Here is an 11,265-nt window from a genome sequence, read left to right as displayed (position 1 = left end):
GATTTTTTCTACATTATATTTACTGCCATTTTATCCAAAATGAGATAAAGACATCATAAATTACAAAGCTCTAGCACTTAGTCTGCTGGATAATATCTTCAGTCTCCTATTGTCGGGAAGCTTTTCACAGATACTCTGCCAAAATGTCTGTGTTATAAATCATTGGTCAGAAGAGCAAATACTAGAAACAGAAACATACCAAGCAAGCTTCTTTCCTTCTTTCACTATTTCTGGTTATAATGCAAATGAATCGAGATCAAACTATTTTATATACTCTGATTCTTTCATAATGACTTGGGGGTTGTTATGGACCACAATGCTCCTAGTCAACAGCTCTAAGATACGCATGAAGCAAAGGGCTTACAGAGTCCTGGGACAGCTGCCTTTTCAGGTTGCAAGCACCTTTTATGCTTTGCTCATTAGCATCTTCATGTCATGTATACACCTACAGAGCACATACAGCACTCACATCCTGATGTATAGGATGAGCAGAGTGATGTGATGGATAGGCACTAGCATTTGGGACTGAGAGGTGTGCATTCCTCAGCATGTCAGTACATAATATGTGTAAGAACCACAGTTCTCACACCACCACACTGGCCGGGGCACAGGATTCAGTGATTCAGTGGACCAGGTACCAACTATAGGGTCTGGGACAGAAGACCTATGACAAATGTGAGGTGGCAGTCAGAAAACTGACTCTCATGCCCAGACCATGCAATCAGACAGAGCTGCACATGTGCTTTGTAGCATGGCCTCTGAGTTAGCTCAGTGAAGGCTACCTTCAATTGCAAAGCAAGGTGGCTGCATAGCTTGGAAGAGAACACAGAGAGAAAATTTTAGACAGAAAGGTATCAGTGGGTTTTTGGCTACCAGCTCCCATGGGATCAGGATATCACCTGCCCAAGATTTCATCCTTCTCACTCTAAACGCAATCCACTGAAAGATGCTGCTGTTTCATCCCCTTTAGCTTTTAAATTATCCCATTCCCTTTAGTTATTTCACTTATTCAATTCTTCACTTAGGTTGTGCACACATGGGTGTGCTTGATAGATTCTCATAATGATCCTCTTAGGCACACTGCTCCTGTCACCATAGCAGGAATACCAAACAGATAAACATAAAAATGAGCAAGCAGATCCAGAGGCAAACACTGGCAAATTACTTGAGTGAGAAATTCCCATACCAAAACTCTTTCAAAGGTGGAATGGATCGTGACACTTACTAGTTAATCTTACACATAGCTGTTTCACATTAGGCCTATGCAGCTATTTCTGCAGATACCTTGGTTTTCACTGAATGTGTTTAGTCTTTTCTTGTTGGTAAATTCTCAGCCTGATAATCATCCTCCCCACTTGCTGCTAGCTTTCTCTATCCACATCAGCAGTACGTATATCAGATTTCCTTATTTCACACTGAAAACTAGCAAGCCTGGGACTTTAAAAGACCGTTTGATTTTGTTTATGATCCTAGCATCCAAATACTCTATTGAAAACCTCAGTGTACGGGAACTCCTTACTGATCCAACCTGAAACGGGAGGGGGGTGGGAGGGTGGGGACTGAGGGAAGAATATTTAGCAGAAAATTAAAGTTTGAAAACTGCAGAAAACTGGTTTGGGAATTACAGTGAAGTTTATTTCTTACTGTTCCATTTAAAATCTTGGCTTTTTACTGATAAAAACTGGAAAAGGAAATTCTTTAACAGAAGAGTGGATGAAGATGATTCTATAGACAGCCAAATAGTTTTTGGTAAAACAATTAAAGCATATCGTTGTATTTTGTTATCCATCTGAACTGTACTGACAACGATACACGGATTATTCCTTTTCCTGTCCTGTCACCCCTGCACTATGGCCACAATGGCACTTACTCAAAAAGCTAAAATTTTACTAACGCCATTTCAAAACATGAATGACCTTCAGGGCTTTCTTTTACCTGAAAACACAGTGTGGCCCAAATTGCTACTGCTCTGAACTTTTCCTGTCAGATCCTCAGCACACAGATGGCCTGAGGAATAAGAGAGTGAACCAAAATGTTAATCCAACCCCTTTCAAACAGAGAGGGCTCTCTGTTACACATGCATCCAAACTTTACATACTTGGCCTAGCTTTACTCTTTGCTAAGCTGCTAAAACATCAAGTTTTATCTCTTTCTGTTGAAGTAGCAAAAGAGAGCCATCGGATGGAGGGCAGGGACCAATGGAAAGCTGAGGCTTGGAAGGAGACTTTCTGATGGATATTGTTTACAGCTTTCAGTGCAGTTTGGTTTCATCTCACTGGAGCAGGAAACAACCTCTGAGACAAATATCTCCTCACTGCTCTCCTGGCAACACAGTGACAGCACCAGAGCACTGAATAGAGGCCCAGGGAAAGGTAAGTCTAAAGGAGAATGCTCATCATAGCATACAATGTGTAATTACACCACTCTGGAAGACAGCAAATTTTTATGTTTGAGTAAAATGCATCATCAATAATCAACAGCTATAACTCTCCACTCACACTGTGCTATTGAATAACAATGATGCTCCACTGCAGTAGGTCCAGCTCCCTTGGTTTTCACTGTCACTCTGAAATGCAATATATTAACATAAATTCTTCTGTTTATATAATTTTTCTGAGGGTGAATATATTTGCAGATTTTCCTCAATATGAAATTAACTCTACTTACGTTCTGTACTCAGGTTTCATACACAGGGTCTTCCCAAGTGCGACATCTTGGAACATTTACACATCAAAATAGCGAAAATAGGGCAAAACTTCTTATGAGCACTTGTCCTTTTTGTGTGAGATTTATCATTCTCATAAACCCAGGATTATTTCAAAGTTAGGAAATTTAAACCCTCCCTGTAGTTAGTACAAACTCATTTATTTGCTGATTTTCCAAAGTAGAGAATACCTTTTATTTAATCGATAAAAGACTCAAATCTTTAAAGCACAGCTAACATTGACTGCCATCAAGTGTCTGATGAACATAGACTTCTTGATTAAATCCTGGATTCAGTACTTCATATTAGAGAGCACCTTCTAAAATTCACATTTTGAATTCAGTATATTCATTTCTGCAGTGCTCCAGGCACAAAAATGTCTATAAAGCTGAATATTTAACTTTCACATCACTCCTACTTTTTTGGAACTTTAATATTTTTATCATTAATATCACACCAAATAGAAATTAAGAGACACAAGTCACGGTAAGTAGTTCAGTTAAAAGTGGTCGCACATAATCTTTGTTTAATATAAAATAGAACTTATTGAAGCATATGTATCCTATGTGCATAAAAGGAATATCATAAAAAAGATGCCCAAATAACATACATGTTTGTCGTGGTTTAAACCCAGTCAGGTAATTCGTTCGCTCACTTCCCCCCCCCTTTCTTGCCCTCCCCCTGCTCTCGGAGGGATGGAGAGGAGAATTGAAAAGAATGCAACTCCCACGGGTTGAGATAAGAACAGTTTAGTAACTAAGGTATGACACAAATCACTGCTGCTACCACCAATGATAATAATGATAAAGGAAATAACAAGGGAAGAGAATACAACACCTCAGCACCAGCTGACCGATAACTCGGCCGCCAAGCCCGACCAAGCTCCGACCGATACCTCCTCCAACCCTGCAGTCTCCCAGCCCTTCCGGCTCACTCCCAGTTACATCCTGGGCATGACGTGCTGTGGTATGGAATACCTCTTTGGTCAGTTTGGGTCAGGTGTCCTGTCTCTGCTTCCTCCTGGCTTCCCCTCCCCCCTGGCAGAGCATGAGGCTCACAAAGTCCTTGGCCAAACCAAAACATCATTGTTATCAGCTCTGTTCCCGAGCTGAAAGTCAAAACACTGCACTGCACCAGCTACCAAGAAGGAGAAAAATGACTGCTACTGCTGAACCCAGGACAATGTTCAAATAAATGCAAACCAGTTCTCATTTATTTGGCAATTTTTTGTCAGGAACATATATTCCCTGGGGTTTCTCAATTCTTATGCATTGGAACTCAGAGCTCAGGATGAGAAATTCTGAGTTGGTGGCTCCCAATCGTTCATCTATCTTTTTCATTCCACCACTTTAGGAAATGGATGGACTTAGTGCATGAGCAATACACTACCTGGAAATTCTCCAGAAGAAAATCTTGTTTTGATTGCTAGGGAAGAAGCTTTTATAGTTCGTACAGTTACTCTGAGCAGTTACATAGCAATTTCCACCTGCAGGTCACCATAGAGGTTGACAGCTGATGGGTATCAATTTTCTCTATCCAAGTCTCCTTGTGATTGATTGCTTCATGCAGAAACTCCCTCAACACTAAGTACAATCACAGTTCAATACCGGGTGCAGAGACTTCCCTTTAAGCAATGCCCCCTTCCCGTGCTGAGCAGTTCCTGTGTCAGCAGCAAGAGGTGAACCCCAGAGATCAGCACTCAAAGAGCACCCCTTGTCAGGTCCTCAGTGCTCTGAACCAAGAGCTCAGCAAGGTCCCCAACACTTATCTGTGCTGCCTGCCTGACTGCCCCAGGTTTTACAAACATTATTTGTTTTTTACTTTTTCTGCTTAATGTATACATACACATAGTGCACATGAAATAAAAATTGCTCATCTGGGTGCCTCTGCTCTCATAATTCATAACTTGAATAACATTAGTGTCAAGTTTGCTTTTCGTGACCATTAATCCATATAAGAAGCTCACTAGCAATGAAAAGATGAGATCAGAATAGCAAATAAAAGGCTGAATCGGATTATTTTTGTTGTAATGACCCCGTGTAGTGGATTGAGTGGCCCAGCTTCCTTTGCAGAGCCTGTTGTCATACTACCAACCATTTTCTTGCTACACTTGCAGTGCAACTCCACCAAAGGAGTATTATCCCAGTCTGCTCCCATGGTCCCTTCCATGTCACGCTTGAAAGCTTTAAGGCTGCAATGCTATATTAAACTGTGTTACAAAATGTCACTGGTTGCAGAGTATTGGTAATCCCACCTACCCCAGTAGAGCAGGGTGAAAGATTCCAGCGTGAGCTGGGCCCTCAGTATGGCCTCTTGTACAATGATGTACATTGTACAAAGCCATACGTATTATCTTGTCTCTAGGCTGAAACAAAAATATAATGCATCAAGAGAAATTAAGTCTTTTTTTCTTTAAAGGTGCGTATTCACTCTGTTAATTGAAGAGCAGACACTGGAAATAATCCAGTAATTGGTTCTTGCTGCAAATGATTTATTGGGCATTATAATAAACATAACAGCTCTTTCTACTTTCAGTCCACAGCTTTTCTCACCTAGCTGCTACTGCTAAGCTAATTGTCCTTGCTTGCAAATGTATTTGTGTTGTACAAGCCCTTCCATTAATGCTCTGAGATTAAACGTCATAAAATTCGATGTTTCAGTAGCAGATTTTTAGTAACACTTGAAAATGTAGTACCTGAATTACAGCAGTGGCTGCAATGGTGCACCTGTAAATATGATACCTTGCCCTGAAGACAGAGTCTGGAAGTTTTTATTGATCTTAAAAGCTTCCATGTGGTCTAAACTTAGTGTTATGATAGCTGTAGTAAATTCAGCAAAGAATTTCATTGCAAATCACTTCACCATCTACAGCTAGTACCAGAAAAAGACCACAGTATATGTGGTTACCTAGACCAAGGTGAACCATTGTGCACATACGAATGCACCCAGGTACCAGCTTTCATTTTTTGAATTGCTGCTCTTCAACTGAGCTACTTTGTACCCTCTTAAGAAAACAGAGGAGAGACGAAACAGCATCATATCACCAGGATGCATTTAGAAACTATCTCTGCGTCTGGAAAAATGCGGTGTTATCTGCCAAATTAAGCATGGCTCTTTCAAGGAGACAGTCGACTCCCAGCTGCTGGAGAAATGGAACACTTATATAGGAGATGAAAGAATGGTGAAAATATGTTTATTGTACTACCCAGGACCTTTTTCACTCATCTTTTCATGTGTTTTCATGAGGTCCTAGTAAACTATTATGAACTGGGGCACAGGGTGAAATCAGGAGCCCACCCAGCCCAGACCACAGTACCTCTGAGCAAAACATGAAAGAGGAGACTGAGTCTCCACTGGCCAATATTCCTTGCAGTACCTTGGTATGCAACCAGGTTGTTTTATTGAGGGTTATGATTACCATCTGCAGCAGAAGTCATAGTGCCCATCATAAACTGGAGGACCCGAGCCCTCACTGGGGACTCAGAGGCTGGCTAAACATACTGCTCCCCTAACCTGGTGCCTCCCTGAACTATCTCCCTTGCTCACTGCCTCTCTTGCTCGCTGCCTGGCAAAGATGCTCCAGCCATTGTTTTCCAGCTTCTCTGGCACTTTTTTGTTGTGTTCTGTTGTTCAGATACAGGAGTATCTGTTCAGATACAAGTTACTGTTGGAAAGGAAAGAGTAAGAAAGTCACAAATACTATTACGAAACGGTAATTCTGTTAAGACCAATCGAAACATTCAGCATCACCAACCACAAGCCCCAACCAAACCTCTGCTGGAATACAACCCTGTTTCTCAGCCCAGAAAACAATATTTTTCATCAGCTGAATTAATTCATAGGAAGCATGAATGCAAATATGACATTAGGTAGGGAAGCAGATGTATTTGGTGACAACCTTACAGTGATGAGAATCGTATAACATAACATTTTATTTTCAACTGTTGTTCCAATAATTGCTTTCAGATATTGAAAACTGCTGGTTTGCACCAAGAAAATAAATAAATCTGGAAGACATGTTACCATATTGCCCTTTTCCCCCCTCATTTTTAGAATAGATTTGAGGGTTTAGATCATTCACAATGGGAATGAAATCCTTGCATCCCCCAAAAGCTACACATGTAGCAGCACCATTCAAGGTCACATATACACCCTGAGTGAATAAAATGCATTACCCTGACACTTGAGTTAATGCTAATAAAGACTCACCCCTTCAAGACCCTTGATATTCCCAAAAGAGGTACTAACTTTGGTCATTTTTCATTGCCTGAATCACACAGCTCAAATCACCTCTTCTTTCTTCTTCTCAGTCAACTATTAAAAAGAAAACAAACAACCCAAAGCTTGAAGCCATCTACCCCTAATCCCACTGATTATAATTCAGTTCCAGACTAGTGAATAAAAACCAATACAAGAACTAGAACAGGACAGAATGCTGGCCAGGAAAACTACAAATCTATGAAAAATGGCACTGTTCAACAGCTGTCCAGATTTAATTTTAGGATGAACAGCAGAACACATCACCTCTTGTTCTGCCTAGCATTGATTTACTACTTGCAGTACTAATTTAAATCATTTAATTTGCAGAACTTTTAGGTCCATCATCTGTTCCCACAGCTGAGTCAATACTGTGGCTCAGCTCACAGAAGAAATTGATCTGCAGGCCACCCTTTACAAGACAGATTAATTTTTGTCCATTGATTGATTGGCCTCTGTCCGTTACACATACTTATTTTGGACCATTTAAAGCTCATAAGGTTTTATATTGAGATTCATTGATTTCACAGAGTAATAAAATGATGAATGGGTGCTCAGCCAAGAGCAGAACACTGATGCAAGCTTGAGGGGAGAGACCCAAACAACCCCCACAGAGTGGAAAGTGCAGAGTTGCAATGCCCCCTCTATTTCTGTTCAGATTTTCCCCAGGTGTTGGTGGTTCACTCTTCCAACCCATGCAGACTAAAGCAATACTCAGGGCAACATCAGGCTCTTTTAGCAGGTCTGTGCCTCAGGGTGTGCTCTGTTGCCTCCCAGCCTAATGTTCAGATAAAGATCTCCTGGTTTAAACACAGCTGGAAGGGCCAGCCTGTCCCTAGCTCCATCATCGAGGGTGACAATAGACACACTTTTTACAGTCTTTGCTTCTGTCTCTCTTATCATTTAGTGGGACATATTGAAGGTTTTGATCACTCTTTATGATCACACAAAATGCTTTAAAATCACACATCCTTCCTGGACATCAACTTAAGTATTATCATGATTGGGATATGATGTCATATACAAATGCAACACACAAAGGTTACACAGGTAACAAAAATGTTTTCCTGATGAAATACCATATCTTTAAAAGCATTTTCATGTGAAGAAATTAAGACCTTTGCTGATGTTTGAGAAGGTTTTGTATTCATTATCTCCTATAATTTCCAGCTGACTAAAGAACTAATCTCACCATCCATTTTTGTGTAGTCAGCCCCATTGCAACACAGCTGGAAACACAATCCTGGTCTTTTACTCAGTGTTTTTTCCAGGTAGGGTTTAAGGTGTTAACAAAAACTCTAGCATATATAGCACTGGTAGTCACTGCAGGATACCAGTTGAGACTACCTCCCTTCTGCAGCTGCAGTTCAGTTTGCCAGTATGGCTGAAAGACTGTTTTCCAGAGGGGGAGCTTTGTTTGGATCTTGTATCTAAGTCTGTTGTATTGCATGTGCTCCAGCTTACAACGTTGAGATGTGTGAATTATGTCCAGTCTGGTCTTTGTGGCTTGGCAGCATTGTGTCGCACGAACTGAGATATGTAGTAACAATTATCCTCTCTTCAGCATTCCACAATATTTTATAGTAAAATATCTGGAAGCCTAGAAAATTAGCAGCATCACAATTAAATAATAAACATATGAAGGTGGAATCAACTGGCACCTGGGCACATGAAGTACATCAACCACAGCAAAATGATCCAGCTCACATTCCATTGGAATCTGCAGAATTCTTTTAGCTCAAGGGACACGAACCCAAACCTCTTTCTTTCTGATGGTTTTAGTGTCAGGATTTCTTTTCAGACAGTCTTTCAAGTACTTTGTATGCTCTCCACAGAAATCTCCCTGGAAGGAGATTTCTCACTATATATAGTTCTTACAAGCATGACTGACTCATGCAGGTCTCCACAACATGCTGCTTCAGTTTTATCTTGTTGCCATACCATATGTTTTTTTGAACTACCACTTCAGCCCACTCCAAATTCTATCAAATAGCTTCAAAGGAGATAAATGGCCAAGGAGGAAAGCACTTCTATTCTGCATGACACTTTGCAGATGAGCAGTAACTCTTTTTTGATTTCATTGCTATTCCTCTGATATCTACTTCAGGATAACTATCTGGTTCTTTATTTTCCTCTTCCATTAGAGACATATGTATACATTTTGCATTTAGGGATTTTGTCATGCTGGAAAACAAATCTCCCACTCAACATCATGCTGCTTGGAATGCATTTGAAATTGAACTTATTAACTGGCATATCTTTAGACTATAGCTGTTCCACTTAGACAATCTTTACAACTCCAACTGAACTATTAATTGATATTATTGCCTTCAAAGTTCCAGCTTTTTGTAGGCACAAATACAAAGGAAAAATGCAGAAGATCCAGGATTAATTAGTAGTAGCAGCAGGTTTTCATTTTCAGCCTGGCACTTGTAACATTTTAGGATAACTGTACCATACTGGCTGAGTGTCCCAAGAATATATGAGCTTATTTAGTATATTAACAATTACATTGTCTTTGTGTGCTCGGAAATTAGAATACTTTCTCAAACAGAGGCTCTACAATTATTATCAGGACTCCTGGGTCTGCCTCAGAACCTGCAGTTAGAATGTCTTAAACCCTGCCAAAATGTTTCTCAGCCTCTTCCTATTAAAAAAACAAAAAACAAAAACCAAAACACCAAGTCTCATGTCATGTGCAGCATCAGCATCATGATACCCATTTATAAGCAAGTACAAATAAATTTTCTGTTCTAATTTATCAGGTTTATTGTTACCCGTCTTGCTTGTTTGCTGGTTGCATGCATAGGAACATGTGTGTGCAATTTACAAACGTTTCACAGGCTGTGTTTTCATGTCTTGCAGAAACACAGTCACAACCAAAAGGCACTGAAGCCTGAGTGTTATTATGCTGTGAGCCAGCTACAAAGTAGAGACCTGGAAGTCCAGGAGTTCCACTGCTGCAGTGCCACTATGCAGACCCCCCGTTTGGGTGTATGTGGGAAGGGAGCAAGAAGAGTTGAAGGCAGCTGCTGCTTCTTTCAACACTTCAGAGGGATTTCTGAATCCTACTGTATTTTATGCTTAGTCCTGCTTAGTTCTTTGTTCTTGAGGAAGCCAGAAGGTAGAGCTGGGACCCAGAGGGATTAGCCCAGCAGGTTGACCTCCTGGCTCTTGCCGCTGCTCACTCCAGAGGAACTCTTGCCCAGGGTAGCAGCCCAGCATTGCTGCCCCAGACAGGCTGTGACATACATAGGTATCCACTCTCCCTTTGGTGTGCTTGGGTAACTGGTGTCAAGCAGGAAGCGGTTTTGTCCTGACACTATAGTAATGCATTTACCCAGGTCTTTCCTGCTCTATTCCAGATCTGACAGCCTCTAGCTAGGTGGGGGAAAAGCTTTAGTTACACCTTTTATGATTCACACTAAAGCATCTATGATGCAACTAAAGCATCTAAAGTAACGAGAAGAATAAGACATATACCATCCAAGGAAGGAAAAAGAGTGGTATCTAAGCTGTACATTTCTAACAGGTAATCTGCTTCTCACCAGGGTGCTTGTCAAGTTTGAGAAACTGACACACACAGAACAGACCTGAAGCATCAGCCTGGCTCAAGGTCACGTTGCAAGCACCTTCATCCTTCAACAAATCAAATGGTAAAGATCTACCACCAGCAGGAAAATCCCCCTTTACAGGCTGGCAGCCAAAGGAGAGAATCTGGTGTTTCCACTGCAAAGCATGGAGCAGCACAGAACTCTGTAGGGACTATCCCTTTTGGCACAGGGAAAAAGGCGCTGGCCCTGTCAGAATCTTTGATGTAAGAAAGTCATAGGAAAGACTCATTTAACCCTTCCTCTTTATGAAACAGCAGTAAAAGAAAAGAATGGGGGATTTAGGTAAAACCAAGAAGGAGGTAGATAGTACTTATGGGTCACAAAAGAAGCTCCAAGATGGTCAAGACTTCCTTATTGCATATATGTGCTTTTAAATTAAGTTCATAGAATATATTATACATAATTTAGCATATAGACTCTAGTTGTGCACCAGGGTGTGTACAAATAGCTTAGTATCGTGCTGGGAACTGCCTGACGAAAATGGAGCAAAAGCAATATTGTGGTTCCCACCACAAGGCTCACAGAAAGCTATGCTCTTCCATCCTGGCTATGCCCCTTGGTCTCTCCAGTCCTGTGACTATAGCTCCCTACTTTAGAAGGAGGATATTTAATTATAGCTGGATATTTTAAGTTCAGGAGAGAGGAAGGAGGGAGAAGGAAACAATTTTAAAGATAAAACAATACCCTTTT

General features: G+C 40.8%; 1 long non-coding RNA gene across 1 annotated transcript; it reads left to right on the top strand.

The window, feature by feature from the left end:
* Window positions 1-1,961: 1,961 nt before the first annotated feature.
* On the top strand, window positions 1,962-10,842 carry LOC133271290 (uncharacterized). Its single transcript, XR_009744067.1, has 3 exons — window positions 1,962-2,372; window positions 5,123-5,170; window positions 10,494-10,842. It is a non-coding gene; the product is annotated as an uncharacterized LOC133271290 (long non-coding RNA).
* The last annotated feature ends 423 nt before the right edge of the window (window positions 10,843-11,265 follow it).

This window comes from Pezoporus flaviventris, unplaced genomic scaffold (assembly GCF_033815535.1).
Source record: "Pezoporus flaviventris isolate CSIRO_AGI_PZ_B2104156 unplaced genomic scaffold, CSIRO_AGI_Pfla_v1 ptg000023l, whole genome shotgun sequence".
NCBI lineage: Eukaryota > Metazoa > Chordata > Aves > Psittaciformes > Psittacidae > Pezoporus > Pezoporus flaviventris.
Note: the sequence above shows the minus strand (reverse complement) of the source record. Positions and strands in the feature narration are given on the sequence as shown.